We start from the raw sequence: 4,338 nt of genomic DNA on the forward strand, positions 1-4,338 counted from the left end.
GGAAGATAAGTGTTCTGTGCGCCTTGGTGTATAGTCATGCTGGCCACATGACCAGAGAAATGTCTTTGGACAAGGCTGGCTTCCTCAGCTAAGAAACAAATATCAGCTTACAATTGAACATGATTGGACAGGGAACCCTTTATCTTTTACATTAGTTGCTATTGTGGATGACCTGTAATAGGTTTGGAATAAGGGTGTGTGTGTGATTATCCTGATCTTCCTGGATTGGTCAACTGTGGTCAACTGCCTTCAACGTCATCAAACGCGTTAATTGAGCAGGGGATGGGATGGGATGTGCTTCACTGGTACTCCTTTCTGAAGAGCTGACTTCAATGTTAATGATCAAACCCTTAGACCCTCCCCTTCCATTATTTAACATCTACGTGAAGCTATTGGGAGGGATCATCCAATAATATGGATAAGGTGTTATCAGTATGCTTTTGGTACACAGCTGTACCCTGCTAGCATTTTAGCCAGGGGTTGGTTGCTGCCAGTTTTATTACTGGTTTGCAACCCGCCTATGCCCCAGATGCACTGTGAGCTGTTCAATCTTCTTCACGCATTCACAGAACAATTTACAGTGAACTGCACACGTGCAGTCACTAAAAACCAAAATGGCAACAGCCCAGCAGCAATGAGGGAATTAGTTTGGGGGCGTGGCAGGCCTGGGTCGCTGCCGGTTCTGCGACCCAGGCCTGAATTCCACTACCGGTTCAGCCAAACCGGAGCAAGCCACCTTTCAGCCCTTTGAGGTAGACCAGACTAGAAAACCAAAATTATGAATACTAATACTACTCATTACAGAGTAACAAATCTTGCAAGTTTGACCTTTATAACAGAACTGGGGAGAGTCAAGTCTAAGACATTTTCTCAAGTTACATTTTTGTTTGGCCTGATTTCTTTTCTTTTATTGTTGTCTTGGTTGCAATTCTTTCTGTTCAAGATTATTCTCCCATTACATCTGGCCAAACAGGAGATGTGACTGAAGATATAACTCAGTGCCTGCAGGCAGTTATATTACTGGGGCTATAATCTTGTGTATGCATATTATACAACAAAAGATATAAGGTATTATAGACTACTAAAGAAAACTAGGTCTTCATGTAATGTCCCCAAAATACAATTTGAGGTTTGAGTGAGAATTCTGGGTTTTGTTTTTGTGATCCATTTGTTTATTTTCTTCACAAGTCTCCAACACTGAGATTCAAAAACATCAATACTTTCTGTCCTGCTTCTTCAAAACCAAAATGTCTCTTTCATAGAGCATCGCAGAGAATGTACTGCCTGCACAGTACTAATCTTTGTAGATACAGATATGTCATAACATCTGAGCATTTTTTCTCATAGCTATCCTACGTATTAATTCAAGACGTGTGTGTTATATGCTGCTTCCTTTCCTGATAATCCTAAAAGGAAGAAATTGTCAGCACCTCAGTATCTTTGTTTTCATTTAATGTCAGCTTCATTTTTCTCTGTGCTTCCTGAATTTCATTATTAGACCTTACAGATGATTTGCATTTTTATCTATGAGAGTAGTGTAATCAGTATAATGCTGGTTATTTAGATTTTTCCATCAATTTTAAATGTGCATCTTATTCTAATCAATCCTCTCTCAATATGTATTCAACATGCAAACTGAATTAATGAAATAGTATACAGCCTTGTCTCACTATTCTGTCACTGTGGAGCCAGTCTGTTTTGCCAAATTTCATCCAGACTGTGGCTTCCTATTCTGAATATAGATTTCACAATAGATACATTTTGGAATTCTCATTTTCCTAAGAGTGATCTATAGCTTGAAATGGTCAATACAATCAAAGGCCTTCTTTAACCTTTAAAACACATTGTCTTTTTTCTCTATTCTTGTTTTCTCAATTGTCCAGCATGCATCCACCATAATGTATCTTGTTCCTCAACATTTGTGAAACCCATCTTGTACATTTGGCATCTCCTATATCATGTAGTCCTTTATTCTACATTGGTTGAGTCCATCCATTGTTTTCCTAGGATGGGGAATTAAGGATATTTTATGAGTTTGAATACTTCATTAAATATTTCTTTGGTATTTGTATGTAATTGACTTCTTCAATCTATGGGTCACTATGTCACTCTCCAGATTTGCTATAAAGTTTGGGTGGAACCTTTTTCTGAGTTTTCTCCTCTTTCTTACCATATTTCTATAGCCTATCAAATTCTATAATCTTAAATTTATGAATAGTATATTAATCTAATTTCATATTTTAACACTAGAGGTTCTTGTATATAGGTAATATCTTCTAAGATATTTTAGATGTTTGATTTCTCTACAGGGTGGGGCATAACCTTTTCCTAGGGGGTCACAGCAACACTTGTAATAACAACACAAATAATTCATACACCATTCGAAAGCCCATCAAAAACTGAGTTTATTGACACGATTTAATAGTCAGTATGACCACCATTAGCCCTTCAAACAGCATTCAAACGAGGTGGATAAGAACACAACAAATCTTCAAACAGTTCCATTCGATTTTCCAGATTTTTCAACACAGTTTCCAAATTCATTCTCAAAGTTTCAACCAAAACAAATTTAACATTTAATAGCTCATTCAATTCAGTTTTTTATGGGCTTTAAAATGAGGTGTCGATATTCGGTTGAAACTTTGAGAATGAATTTGGAAACTGTGTTGAAAAATCTGGAAAATCGAACGGAACTGTTTGAAGATTTGTTGTGTTCTTATCCACCTCGTTTGAATGCTGTTTGAAGGGCTAATGGTGGTCATACTGACTATTAAATCGTGTCAATAAACTCAGTTTTTGATGGGCTTTCGAATGGTGTATGAATTATTTGTGTTGTTATTACAAGTGTTGCTGTGACCCCCTAGGAAAAGGTTATGCCCCGCCCTGTACTGTACAAAATTACATTATTTCCATCTTTCTTTGACCTATGAATCAGTTATTATCTGTTCATTACTGTCCTTTAGCATACCGATTTGAGGTTGGAACCTCTTTCTGAGACGTTAACAATGAAGGAATAATTCAATTAGCAGAAACTGATACATTATTTTTATGCTTCATTTTTGTTTGCTAGCCCAAAAAACTACTTTTCCTCTGTTCTATTTCATCTTTAACATTCTGATTTCCAATCACAAGCAATACATCTCACTTATTTGTTCAATCTATTTCAGATAGAGCTTGACAATAAAACTAATCCACTTCTTCTTCTGCATTAATGGTTAAACATAAACTTGGATAAAGATCATATTGAGGTTTTCCACAACATCCAATTGATTTTTATGGTACGTAGCCTAGTCATGTTCTATGAGATGAACAGTTACATAAATGTGAGGAATGAATTCATATTATTCAATCATTAACTGCATTGTAATCAAACATTCTTTGCTGTGTATTTCCTAGGAAAACAACATTCTTTGCTTTTCAGGCCTGGAGTAGGAAGCACTATGATATTCTGACTTAACGTGTCCAGAACATTTCTACTTGAGAGACCGCCTCCTGCCAATTACCTCCCTGCAACCAATTAGATCGCATAGATTAGGCCTCCTCCGAGTTCCATCTGCCAGTCAGTGCCGACTGGCAACTACACGGAGGAGAGCCTTTTCAGTAGTAGCTCCGACCCTTTGGAACGATCTCCCCGTGGGGATTCGTACCCTCACCACCTTCCAGACCTTCCGCACAGCCCTTAAGACCTGGCTAGCCCATCAGGCCTGGGGATAAAGATAATTTGTCCCCACCCGAATGATGAATGAATGTTGCTTACTATTTTACTTCTATGTATTGTTTGTGTCTATTGTCTGTACCCTCCCTTCCTTATTTTATGTAAGCCGCCCTGAGTCCCCTCAGGGAAAAGGGCGGCCTATAAATACTAATAAAATCCATAAAATCCAATTGTCTTGATGGCTAGGATGTCAGTTTGTAGTTAAGTTCATGCTTTGCTGTGTTGAGCTCTCATGTTCATGCTTATATTCCATGTTTTCCCTATAATTATTTCTTTACAGCTTCAGATTTCTCTTTTCTGCATGGCAACATCAGCAATCAATCATCCCAATGATCTTAATCTAGTCATGTCATAAACACTATAAGACTCTGAAAGATCTCCACTCATTTTAAAACGATAGAGGTATCTAATCCAAACTATGGTTTACCAGAGCATTTGACAGATTATCATCCAGCCTGTTTGAAGACCTCTAGCAAAGGAGACCACATTTTTGTGCCATCCTGTTCCATTGGTGACAACTTGTATGGTCAGAAGGTTCAGTTACAGCTAATATACTATTTTTAAAAAATCTTTCCTTTAGGTTTTATTATTTCATATAAGAAGTAATATGAATACCAGAAAGA

Source organism: Thamnophis sirtalis, unplaced genomic scaffold (assembly GCF_051295495.1).
Source record: "Thamnophis sirtalis isolate CommonGarterSnake01/CBP01778 unplaced genomic scaffold, rThaSir2_p1.2 scaffold_7, whole genome shotgun sequence".
In the NCBI taxonomy this organism is placed as follows: Eukaryota; Metazoa; Chordata; class Lepidosauria; order Squamata; family Natricidae; genus Thamnophis; species Thamnophis sirtalis.